We start from the raw sequence: 13,802 nt of genomic DNA, 5'->3' as shown, positions 1-13,802 counted from the left end.
TTGTAATTTTCCTGTATGAGATTTCGTCAATTTAAATTTAAAGGGTATACTTTTTGATTTCCTTAGACAACATTTTCAAAACACAACCATCTGATAGCACGATATACAGGACAGTCGGAATAGTGCTTGATGCAACTATGAGATTAAGCATCCTGTGTTGGGCATGGGGGTCGGGGAAAGTGGAAGGGATAGGTACTGTAACATTCTTGGTGAAGCTGGATGAAAAAAGCCGTGTTTATGCTACGTTCACGTTCGTCCACCAGAAAGCTTGTCTACATTATACTACTGTCGTCGGCAATAACTCATTGATGATAATTTTAGTAAAGTCGAGAACCAGTAATTTATTTTATGTCTGTTTAATGTATTTTTTTTGTTTGTTATGTATTAAGCAATGTTTTTAATTTAACTAGGAAGATTCTTTGTTGAATAATAACTTTTCTCTACTAAATCTTATAGACAAAGGTGATATTGAAGACTTAGGGTAGGCACATCCCCCTTTACTTTTTTCATTGGGTGTCCAGTCCAGTATCCATTATAAAACAATTTCCAAAAGCAAGTTTTCAGACATCTTGAAAATAAATTCAGGCTCGTGTTTCTCACAAATGTTGCAACACCCCTCTCCGCAGAAGGTCATCCCATATCCCTTGACTTCCCGGGTGTGGACTTCCTCCTGCCCCCCAAGTAAAAATGCTGGACCTACGTTCCTGATCGTTGGCTAGTTTGGCCTGTAAAATAACACAACTCTAAGATTCATTTAAGGGTTTTACAAGGATTTGAATATTCAGCGATAGAAGACCGAGGAAGAAAAGATTAGCAAGTTCAATTTAAAAATGCAGCAAAACCTTAAAAAATACTTAAGTTATTAATATTTATTTTTTGAAGACAACCAAGGTTTGGTACTCGTATATGCCACAGTAAGTGCCTTCTATGTATATTGGAATCTTCAGTAAAAGTAAAGTTTCCAAGGTTCAAAATCGCACTTTGGTAGGCTACTAGGCTAATCTTAGAAGGCTAGGCCTGGATATTCAGATTAAGCATCTGTGTGTTCCCTGAGCTCTGCTGAACCTTGGGAAATCTCATATAGACTAGGCCATAATATCAGGCTAAAGTAGCTTTTAAAGCAAGCCTCTTGTCTTGATAGGCTAATATTTTGGTTAACTTTTTACTGAGATAGGCTAGTTAAGAAATAAGCATAGGCTAACTTTAGAATCAGAATTTCATTCCAAACTCTAGATATTAAATTTGGAAGTGATTATTCTGTTATATTTGGAAAAACCATAGCCTAGAAGAAGGTGTCAAGCAATAGCCTAAAGGGTAAAAGGCCTCTTTTGGGAAAGACCACTTTTCTTTGGCATTCCATTAAAATAGCAATGGGTTTTTGGTCCACCCCTTTTTACTACAGAATGATGCAATGTGAGGTCATTAATAAGAACTCTGCCTTCTTGGTCAAAATTTTGACAAATGATTTGTCAGCACAAATTGAAAATTTCTGTTTTGTTTTGAAAAGCATTCTCTGTTTTCAAAAGCATTTGAAAAGAAAACTATATTTAATATTTTGCTGGTTTGTAGAATAAGTATCAAACAACAAAAGTAACATTTCTAGAATCAGAAGAAAATTAGGCTAGCTTTCTTTTAGGCAGTGGTGGATCCAGGGGGCAAGGGGTGCATATGCCCCCTCCTAATGTAGTCTAAAGTAGTGTAATATACTTAGTTAATGCAGAATTGCATTAATTAAACTTGCTCCTAATGCAAGTTTATCAGATAAACCTTTTTTGCCCCCCCCCTTTACAAAAAATCCCAGATCCTGCCCCTGCTGTTAGGCCTAATATATGAATAAAACTGAAACACTAAAAGTAGGGTAAAAAACCAGGAGGCCTATCCAATTGAGCAAAATTATGTAAAACTAAGACTCTCACATTTTGTTACCAAAGAGGAATATTAGCCTAGAAGAATCATAATTATCAGAGAAAAGCTATTAATTGAAGCTATACATTAATAGCTTAGTATTAATAGAGAGTCATTCATACTCCTGCCATTTACCCGTGCCCCAGCCATTTAAACATTTGCCTCTCTATTACTTGGACTATCTGTCTTGGCTTTTCTCTGTCTTCAATTACCCAGCCCAGTCTTGATGCAACCTATTGCCCAAAACACTTGATAACTTCAATGCAAAATCAACAGACGCAACAAATAGGTACTATTTGAAAGATAAGGTCAAAATTTTGACAAATGATTTGTCAGCACAAATTGAAAATTTCTGTTTTGTTTTGAAAAGCATTCTCTGTTTTCAAAAGCATTTGAAAAGAAAACTATATTTAATATTTTGCTGGTTTGTAGAATAAGTATCAAACAACAAAAGTAACATTTCTAGAATCAGAAGAAAATTAGGCTAGCTTTCTTTTAGGCAGTGGTGGATCCAGGGGGCAAGGGGTGCATATGCCCCCTCCTAATGTAGTCTAAAGTAGTGTAATATACTTAGTTAATGCAGAATTGCATTAATTAGGGTAAGACACCCAGTAGTCAACCACCTGCCTATTCTTGGACATAATCTTTTATACTATTTTAATCACTATTTACAATGAGCCATTTGTATGTCCGAGTTTAGGCAGAATTGTCACTTGTTAGTAAATTCAAAAATAGGAGGTGCTGTACAAGTGAAAGTATTTGAATTAGTAACCTACTTGTTCAGAAATTCTTCAGAAATTTTTTGATACAAAGATTAAGTTTCTAGGTGGTATAATACAGTAATTAGAGTAGTTTAAATGTCAAAAAGTTTTCAAAGTGATTAAAGTGTCCAACTACTGGGTGTCTTACCCTAAACTTGCTTCTAATGCAAGTTTATCAGATAAACCTATTTTGCCCCCCCCCTTTACAAAAAATCCCAGATCCTGCCCCTGCTGTTAGGCCTAATATATGAATAAAACTGAAACACTAAAAGTAGGGTAAAAAACCAGTAGGCCTATACAATTGAGCAAAATTATTTAAAACTAAGACTCTCACATTTTGTTACCAAAGAGGAATATTAGCCTAGAAGAATCATAATTATCAGAGAAAAGCTATTAATTGAAGCTATACATTAATAGCTTAGTATTAATAGAGAGTCATTCATACTCCTGCCATTTACCCGTGCCCCAGCCATTTAAACATTTGCTTCTCTATTACTTGGACTATCTGTCTTGGCTTTTCTCTGTCTACATTTACCCAGCCCAGTCTTGATGCAACCTATTGCCCAAAATACTTGATAACTTCAAGGCAAAATCAACGGATAGGTACTATTTGAAAGATAAAAATGGCTTTAAACGATTGTTTTGCCTGTTATTTCAAGCAAATTTATGGTCCTATGTCAATTTTAAATTCTTGGTCAACCTTCTTAAGACCATAGGCAGGTGTGCCTTGTTTGCCTCTTTTTTTAAATTCTTGATCAGCATGCCTAAGACTCTAGGCAGGCATGCCTTTCCAAAAACTAACCTGACAAGTATGTGTCCAATAAGAGAGTCATTCATACTCCTGCCATTTACCCGTGCCCCAGCCATTTAAACATTTGCCTCTCAATTACCTGGACTATCTGTCTTGGCTTTTCTCTGTCTACAATTACCCAGCCCATCCGTTGATTTTGAATTGAAGTTATCAAGTATTTTGGGCAATAGGTTGCATAGGTTGCATCAAGACTGGGCTGGGTAATTGTAGACAGAGAAAAGCCAAGACAGATAGTCCAAGTAATTGAGAGGCCAATGATTAAATGGCTGGGGCACGGGTAAATGGCAGGAGTATGAATGACTCTTATTGGACACATACTTGTCAGGTTAGTTTTTGGAAAGGCATGCCTGCCTAGAGTCTTAGGCATGCTGATCAAGAATTTAAAAAAGAGGCAAACAAGGCACATCTGCCATTGATTTTGAATTGAAGTTATCAAGTATTTTGGGCACGAGGTTGCATCAAGACTGGGCTGGGTAATTGTAGACAGAGAAAAGCCAAGAAAGATAGTCCAAGTAATTGAGAGGCAAATGTTTAAATGGCTGGGGCAAGGGTAAATGGCAGGAGTATGCATGACATTCTTATTGGACACATACTTATCAAGGTTGTTTTTGGAAAGGAGGCATGCCTGCCTAGAGTCCTAGGCATGCTGGTCAAGAATTTAAAAAAAGAGGCAAACAAGGCAGACCCGCCTATGGTCTTAAGAAGGTTGACCAAGAATTTAAAATTGACATAGGGCCATAAATTTGCTTGAAATAACGTTGATTTTGAATTGAAGTTATCAAGTATTTTGGGCAATAGGTTGCATCAAGACTGGGCTGGGTAATTGTAGACAGAGAAAAGCCAAGACAGATAGTCCAAGTAATTGAGAGGCAATGGTTTTTATTAAACCTATGAAACCTATGGTTTTTATTAAAATTATTTAAGATCAAACACTTCAAATCATTAGTTTAGGCCTATTGACTTACCTACAAGGACCTCTTTGGAAATACCAATTATCCTATTTTGATGTACATATCCTTTTAGTGTTTGACTTTTATTCACATATTAGGGCTGTTTTTTGCACCAAAATCTTACATCTAAGATCTTGCATCTTTCTGCAAAGATTATTGTTATTTCACTCATCTTTGTTCTAAGATCTTACAGCTCACTGATGTTAGCAAAAAGTGTGAAGAAACATAAAAAAAAGTTTTCTGCCATATAGAACAATGATAAGAGAACTTTGATGATATACTCGTTATTGTTCTCAGATGACTTATCACAGCAGAATGACAAAAGATATTTGCATAAAATGACAAAAGATATAAGATCTTAGGTCAAATATTTCACTTTTAAGTGTTTTCTGACAAAAGATGTAAGATCTTTGCACATTGATGAGTGAAAAAACAGCCCTATTGACAGAAAGCTGATTTTCTTCTAATTCTAGAGATATAACTTTTATTACCTTAAATTACCTTAAATCACAGCTTGGAGTGAAATAAGGACTTTCGATCCTGTTGAATCACTCCTTATGATGACTTGTAGTTGGTTAAGTTCTGGTGGAAGATTCTGGTGCTTCCCAGTCAAACTTCCATGGTGTATCTTTCCACTCAGCATGCAGATGGCGTTTGAAAGCATCTGTTGATTCAGCAGCAACAGTGTCCTCCTTGAGATTATTCCAGAGGTTCTCAATCCAACTAGAAAAGAAATTGCATCTTGCTCCAGTTGTAGCATGATGTTTGCGGATTCGTCTAGGGTGTCCTCATGTTTTGTGGGAGGTGTCGATCTCCAGGATCTCATTTCCTTGATTGGTTGAGAGGAGTTTGTGCACCTGGATCATGTCTCCACGTTTCCATCTGTATACTAAGGAGGGGAGGTTGAGTTCCTTCAGCTGTTCACTGTATGTCTTGTTTTCCATGCTGACAATCATCTTAGTGGCCCTTCGTTGGATTTGCTCAAGAACTGCCTTGTCCTTTTTGAATCGAGGGGTGGCCAGTATTGTCCCCACCTCCAGTCTAGGTCTTACTAATCCTTTGTAGAGTTTGGTGATTACGTGTTTACTCCTAGGCCTACTGGTGATGCTGTGTTTGATGATGCCTAGGGCTCTACTAGCATTGGCTGAGATTTTCTGTGAGTGGGAGCTGAATTTCAACTGGGAGTCAACAATGATGCCAAGGTCACTCTCCTCCTGGACAGGCTCGATTGTGTGGTGACTTCCAGAATTTTGGGTCATGAGGTACTGATGTTTGGGGTTTTTATGTCCGAAGTGTATGACCTTGCATTTTTCTGCATTGAATTCCAGCAGCCATCTTTTGACCCAGGAGCACATGTGGTTGAGATCAGTTTGGAGGGATTGGATGGAACAAGAGGTGTTGGCAGGACCTATGAGTTTCGAATCATCCGCATATAGGGTGGTTTTGTTGCTGGTGATGAGGGGTAGCTCATTTATGTAGATGTTAAACAGGGTGGGGCCCAGGACGCTGCCCTGGCGAACCCCACTAGTGACTTTGATTTCGTCAGAAAGGACATGGCTATTTGGTCCAGTTATCACTTTCACTTGCTGTGTTCTGTCCCTCAGAAAGTCCTCTGTCCAACTGACCACTTGTGGACTAACAGATAGAGTAAGTAGCCTGTGAATGAGGTATTGGTGACAAACCTTGTCAAATGCTTTGGCTAGGTGTAACAATATTATATCCACAGGTAATCCTCTCTCTAGCAGGTCAGTTACAAGACATTGCTTGATATTTATTCTATAAATCACAAATAGTGGATATAATTTTTCTTTTCAATTGCTTGTCAAAACAGAGACCATTTTTTTTATTTATGCTGACAAATTACTGGTGAAAATTTGACCAAGAAGGTCAAACAAGTTCTTGTTACTGCCCTCACATTACATCATGCTGTAGTAAAATAGGGGTGGTCCAAAAATCCATTGCTATTTTTCCAGAATGCCAAAGAAAAGTAGTCTTTCCCAAAAAGAGGCTGTTTACCCTATATGTACATCAAAATAGGATAATTGGTATTTCCAAAAAGAGGTCCCTGTTGGTAAGTCAATAAACTAATAATTTCAAGTGTTTGATCTTAAATAATTTTAATAATAATCATATTGATGCATAGCTTAAATTCTTAGCTTTTTATTAATATACCCAATCCTTCTCTGTTCCTCTTTGGTAACAAGATGTGAGGGTTTTAGTTTTACATAATTTTGCTCAATTAGATACTGTTTTTTTTACCCTATTCACTTTATTTGTAGATCAGTAGGCTGGTAAAATTCTACTTTAGCTGTATTTGGCTATCTTGGAAAGGGGTTAGGTTAGGGAAAGAAAACTCAGGGATGGGTCTACAGGCTAAAGTTTGTCCTGGTAAGGTATTTGAAGCACTTAACTCCACTTTTCCTCCCTCTAGAGGGTCCTGAAACTTGACTACATGACAGGGTTATGCCTATTGAAATTGGTAAAATTCTACTTTAGCTGCTTTTGGCTCTCTTAGAAAGGGGTTAGGTTAGAACAATGAAACTTTCAGTGATGGGTCTAAAGGCTAAAGTATGTCATGAGTAGGTATTTTGAAGTAGCTACCTCCACTCCTTCTCTCTCTAGAGGGTCCTGACCTTTGATGGCCTTTAAAAATATGTGTGCTATAGAAGTGGAAAGGTAAAATTCTACTTTAGTTACTTTTGGCTGTCTTGGAAAGGGGTTAGATTAGGAAAATGAAACTGAGGGATGGGCCTACAGGCTAAAGTATGCCACAGGAAGGTATTGCCAGATATCACTTTAGTAGCACATCTTCAAGAACTTTTATGTCTTTTTTAAAATATGAAGAGGCAAGAGACATTCCAAGTTCAAGCTTAGGATGCAAAAGTCTCTTATAAAGAAGACTGATGACTTTAGGGGAATGAGAGGAAATATTATGCTTAATCAATCCCAAGGTTGAACTAGCCCCACCAGTAGGGTAAAGGTACCCATGATTCAACAGTTTTTGTAAAAAAACAGTTTTTCTACTCTAGAAGTCTTAATTTAAAGACTTGGTTTGAAAAGGGTTTCAGTATGTAGGAAAAACATCTTGGAATCTAACTGTTTGATGAGAAGTTTGGAGTTTTGTCTGGAAAGGGTACAAAACTCCAATTTTCCAAAATTAGAGCATTTTCACCTACAAATTCGACACAACAAAAAAGTTACCTGTTTTCAATGCAAGTCGGAACCCAATTCGACACCCGTATTGGGTGTCGAACCGATGATTTGACATTTTTTGTAAAAAACCAGTTTTTCTACTCTAGAAGTCTTAATTTAAAGACTTTTGGTTTGAAAAGGGTTTCAGTATGTAGGAAAAACATCTAGCGATCTCATTGTTTGATAAGAAGTTTCAAGTTTTATCTGGGAAAGGTACAAAACTACAATTTTCTTAAATAGGAACATTTTCACCCACAAATTCGATACAACAAAAATGATACCTGTTTTTGATGCAAGTCAGAACCCAATTTGACACCCATCTAAATACTTGGGGAATACTTATGGGCAGAACCTGGTGTATTTGACTCATATATTCTTGTTTCTTTGTTTTTCTTCAACTTCATTTAATGTATAAAAGTGTAAAAGACTATGCAAAAAGTAGAAGTAATAAAACAACAAAATCATTTCAAGTATGTAGTACTTGGTATAACAAAATCAGTACAAAAAATTTTAATATACATTATTAAATACAAATAGTATTTAGTATAACAAAATTGTTTCACTAGCATTTCGGAAGGGATAGGATCTAGGAAAATGGGAGTGGATTTCAAGAAATTTAAGAAGTTTATTTGATTTAGGCAATTTTATTTTCATATGCAGATTCTTAGTTTCGTCCAAAACATAGGCCTACGCATCATTTCGTACAAGATTTTGTATTTGATAAAATTTTTATTTTTTATTTGGATGAAGGATAAATAAGGGTATAATGTAGATAAATATGGGGGGGGGGGGCAAAATCAGGTCTGGGGGGGCAACTGCCCCCCCCCCCCTGCCCCATAGTAATTTACGCCCCTGCATGGTATGAGGCCAAGTGGCAGTTCCTCAGATGATGTAAAAATCCAGTGTCTGTAAGTAAAACTTCAAAGTTTAAAAAAAACCTTTTGTTTAAATGTTCTTTCATCTGAAATATTATTAGAAATAATAATCATCAAAATATCTTGTTGTGCAGAAAGCACCCATAAATTCGACAGCTATGGTGCCTATGGTTTCGTCAGTGGATCCTGGAATTTTGACACCTATTATTTCTCATCTATTTTACATGTTCAGTGAAGTTTCGACAGAGTCACCTATATTTCAACAGGGCCTGTTGCTGTCTGTCCAAAATTTTGACAAGGTTACTACAAGATATTCGCCAAAGAAATAAATCCCTTGATTGAAGCTGATATTTGCGGCTTGAATGTGGCTGAAGGAACATTTTTAGTCCGCCTGGTATTCCACTACATCGAACAAGAATTTTTGACACTTGGAACCTAGTTTTGACAATGCAATTTCCGTCGCCATTTTCATTTAATTTTATCAAGAAAAAGCTAATGTGGCTACATTTCAGAGAAGATCAAATGTATCTCGACACATTGGCGCTTATCCCAACTTTTTCTTGCAATAAATAACCAAGTAATGACAGTTTGAACATTACATACCTGAAAAATTGTTGGGAGCTCCTTTTGTGTCAAAACAGGAAACTGACCAAATTGAATGTTCTTTTCTTATCTGGGTGTACTGGATATAGTGTCCACGTTTCGCACCGTCGAAATATAACGACGGCTCCAAGAGATAGCGCTCTAAGTCACGGCTAAGCAGAGCTATCCTGTTTTGAAGGAAAGTTTTGACAGTGGTTCCAAAATTGCACTGTCAAATCCTCGGTGCCTTTACCCTAGACCTCTTAGCATGAGTACTCAATTTTAGTTCATTGTCAATAGTCACACCAAGATCTTGCTCATTGTTTACAGAGGAGAGTAGGTGGCCTAAGAAAAAATAAGAACAGTAAGGATTCAGTCTGCCAAAGTGAATGGTATGGCACTTGGCAACATTGAATTCAAGAAGCCAGTCATCAGCCCATTGGCACAGCAGTTGAAGATTATTTTGTAGCAGGGAATGATCTTCACAAGACAAAGCTGGTCCAAGAAGCTGTAGGTCATCCTCATAAAGAGTTGATTTAGTGCTGATAATGGAAGAAGCATCATTGATGAAGATATTAATACAGTGTAGGACACAAGACACTTCCCTGAGGAACTCCACTCAGAACATGCATTGAGGAAGAAAGAATACAATTACCAGAGTTGTCAAATAACTGAACACATTGATTACACAAATAAAGAAAATCAAAGATCCAGAGCAGGGATTTTCTTCAAGCTTTACTGTGCATAATTTAATTGCAAGTTGATTGTGACACACTTTGTCAAAAGCTTTAGAGAAGTCAAGCAGAATCATGTCAGCAGGTACCCCAATATCAAGCAACTTGGTGATTTGATCACATGATTCAAGGAGGTTGGTGTCAACAGATCTTCCAGAATGAAAGCCATGTTGTGAACTGTGTAAAACATTGTTTGCTTCAAGGTGTTTAACAACTGCACAGTTGATTATTCTTTTAAGAACCTTAACAACTGCTGATGGGTCAATAATTTTTTGCAAGGTCCTTTCTACCTTTTTCTAAATATAGGAATGATATGTGTAGTTTCCTAGTTCTGGGGTAATATAGAAAGATTCAATGATAAATTGAACAGTAGAGAAAGAGGTTGACACAAAACTGTACAACATTCATGTAGGATACGTGGGTGAATGCTGTCTGGGCTAGCAGATTTATTCAGTTTGAGGGATGTAAGTTCCTTTAGAACCAAAGTATATGTAATCAGAATTGGTTCCATATTATGTGATACATCATATAAAGGAGGTGTAGGACATACAATACTGGAGTTGGATGAAAAAAACAGAAGAGAAATATTGGCGGAAAATTTCAACTTTCAGTTCAGGATCAGCAACTGATTTACTATTGTGCAGGATATCTGGGATTGTGCATCTGCTGCTGCATTTTTTAATGGCATAAAGCCAGAAAGATTTAGGGTTGTCCTTAACTTCCTCAGCCAGTTTTTCCTCAAACCTTCTCTTCAACTCCTTGGTTTGTTGTTTGATTACAAAAGAATTTGAAGACTAGATAATTTTCCATGGTCTTATTTTTTCTATAGTGATTCCATGCTCTGTGTTTTTGATTGATTAGCTTGCTTACTTTAGTGGTTAAAACTAGGTAAACTTTTTGCCTGTTTTGCCTGAAAAATTCTGGTGCATGACTTTTCAACATTTACAATTTCCATTTTAATATTTGACCAACTCTCCTCAATATCATCAGTAATAAGCGTTTTCCAGTTGACTTTGGCAAGTTTATCAGAGACTATTTTGTAGTTTACATATTTTTGTTGCTTAGAGAAAGGTTGTTTGGTAGGCAGACATAGCTCTGAAATAATTACTACATGGTTGCTATTACCAACAGATGTGGTTATTACATTATTAATAAGTAGGTCAGGGTTACTGAGTATAACCAGATCATGAATGTTGGAGACTTGACCTTCCCTGTAACGAGTTGGTTGTGAGATTGTTTGACAGAGGGAATTATTAGAGAGGGCAGACAAAAAGGAGAATTTCTTACAAAAACCAGATCGAACAATCCATTAGATTTCAGGAAGGTTAAAGTCCTCTGTAAGGACAAGATCATAGCTGGCAAATTTGGACATCACATGAGACAACATAGCAGCCAAATTAGAGTCCAAAACACACAGAGCACTGGGGCTTCTATAAACAACACCCACTACAATTGAAATTATTTGATTGTGTATTTTAATCCACACAGACTCAATTCCATCAGTATTCAGAGACTCAAATTGAATGAGACTAACATTTAGTCCATCTCTAATATAAAGGCACATTCCTCTGTGGCAAATTGGGGAATTCAGATTAGAAAATAGTTGGTAACCATTGATTTTGATTTTGTCTGGAGTTAAGACTGACAAGGTATATTTTTGGTGAAACTTCTGTAATTGCTGCAATGTCCACTCCTTATGATTTCATACAAAAGGAAAGCTCAGAAAGCTTCTTAGGGAGGCTATCAACATTGGAGCAAAGGAACCTCACTTTTTTTGAGGAAGGAATCTGAGAGGATGCAGAAACTAAAGGACTGGTAAGGTTGTTGGATAATGCACTTAAAAACAATAAAGAAGAAACATCAGGTAAGCAAGATGTTGCTGAAGAAACAGGAGGAATGTCAGCATTAGATAGGGAAATATTATTATTATGTTCACTACTAGACCATTGAGAGACAGAAACTGGTTATGCAAGTCCACAAACACTTAAACAATTAAATTTTGGAATTTTGATAAAACAACTATTGAAATTTTGACAAAACAACATTTTACCTTAATTTTCCACTGTCAGTTTCTTTTCCTCTGGCTTTAGTTCTGAAAATGCAATTCCTGTTATTTGAGTAGAATTTTAAGCTATATCAATGTTGTTGTTTTTTTGAAAATTTAGGAAATGTATTTGCAATATCTTTAAAACCTTATAAATTGGGATTGAGCAAAGTTGTAAAGCTGGAAAAATTTTGTTGTACTTCATTTAAGCAGAAGATCTATTTTGCAAGGTTTCAATTATATAACATAAGATTTTTAAAAGTCATCAAAGGTCAGGACCCTCTAGAGGGACAAGGAGTGGATGTGGGTATTTCAAAATACCTTCCCAGACGTACTTTAGCCTGTAGACCCATCCCTGAAAGTTTCTTTTTTCCTAACCTAACTTCTTTCCAAGATAGCCAAAAGTAGCTAAAGTACAATTTTACCATCACTTGTTTTGGGGTAATGTTTATATTAACAGACTATTCAGGTAGCTAGGCTAAGAAATAAATTTACCTCTACAGTCAAAATGGGAAATATTTCACGGTTCATATTATTGGCTTACAAATAAAGTGAACATATCACCCAATGCCTTGTTTTATGCTCTTTCCAAATATAATAATCACTCTAGCCACAAATAAATTTTACCCCCACTCCTATATATACTAGTTCAGGGCATATATTTGCACAAAGGGGGGGGGAGTAAAGCTTAGACTTGGGCTACCTTGCATCAGAAATAAACTTTACCCCCCTCCCTAATGTACAAATATATACCCTGAAATAGTATATAGGGGTATATGTAAAGTTCATTTCTGATGCAAATGCATGTTAAATTTGGGTTCAGGATACAATTCTGACTAAAGAGGTAAGTTTATTTTTTAGCTACCTAAATAGTCTGTTAATATAAACCTTACCCCTTGTTTTTTTCCAAATTTACTTATCAGTTTGTCAAAATGATAGACAATTCATTAAATACATACTATTTAGGGTAGTCTATCTATATTTCCCATTAGGGGGGTAGGGATAAGGTTTATTTTAATGCAAATTAGAATACCCTTTGATCAGAATATTTACCCTTAAGATCCTGTGGTTTTTTAAGTTTATTTGCTTGTTAATACTCTTGTGCATGGCCCCTTCTAGATCAAACAGTAGAATTGTCATTTAATGGCTCTTCTGGGCAACATATTAACAAAGTAAAAGTAGGCTAATAGCCTACATTATTTTAGGCCTATGCTATTTTTCCATAGGTCTGTAATAGTTGTAACCCCAACAATGGGTAAATTTGGGACATTTTATGGTACTGGCCTACTATTTGCTATCTTGGAAAGTGGTCTATCTTGGAAGGTTGGGAAAATAAAACTTTCAGTAATGAATCCATGGCCAAAACATACTCTCGGAAGGTTTTGCCAAGCTACTAGGTTAACACTCTTCTGATTTCTAAATCTTAGAAATTTGCCAGTATATGCCTAGAGAAGGACCTGTAAAGAAGGAAACATGTTTGGAAAACAATTCAGTACTGTTCTATTAGCTACAAGACACATGAGAAGTGAAGTTTGGTTAATCCTAATGAAATAAAACAAAATATGATGAAAATATAATAGTTTAGACAAAATTTTTGGGGGGTGGGGGGTAAAGCATAGCATATATTAAATACGTAACCTAACCTAGGCACCTTTTCCCCCCTAAACCCGAAAAAACTTTGTCTAAATATTGTAAACACAGTGACAAACCAATGTTTGCTATCAAATTCTCTGTTGAAAGAACCTGTTTCACTAGTTTTTTTTTTTATTGTCTATCTTGTGTGTCTTGTAGCTAATAGAACAGTACCAACAATTCCTACTGCATACTATGCAAAATCATTGTTTCTAACAAATTTTGCTCTTTATTCCCCCCCCCCACTCCTAGTGTTATAACTGGTAAAATTGGTCACAGTAAAATTGGGTATTTTACATATTTTACTTGAATTTTA

General features: G+C 36.2%; 1 protein-coding gene across 1 annotated transcript in view; it reads left to right on the top strand.

Annotated features, from left to right (window-relative positions):
* The first annotated feature begins 817 nt into the window (after positions 1 to 817).
* Positions 818 to 13,802, top strand: part of LOC148954710 (protein ECT2-like) — a 165,751-nt gene continuing 152,766 nt past the window's right edge. Inside the window, exon 1 of the mRNA XM_089087211.1 lies at positions 818 to 914. The gene's annotated coding sequence lies outside the window, so the exon portion shown is untranslated. The remainder of the gene's footprint in view (positions 915 to 13,802) is intronic.

Source organism: Artemia sp. Qi Xiang Cuo, chromosome 3 (genome assembly GCF_049724085.1).
Source record: "Artemia sp. Qi Xiang Cuo chromosome 3, ASM4972408v1, whole genome shotgun sequence".
Classification (NCBI taxonomy): Eukaryota; Metazoa; Arthropoda; class Branchiopoda; order Anostraca; family Artemiidae; genus Artemia; species Artemia sp. Qi Xiang Cuo.
This window is presented reverse-complemented; position numbering and strand designations above follow the sequence as displayed.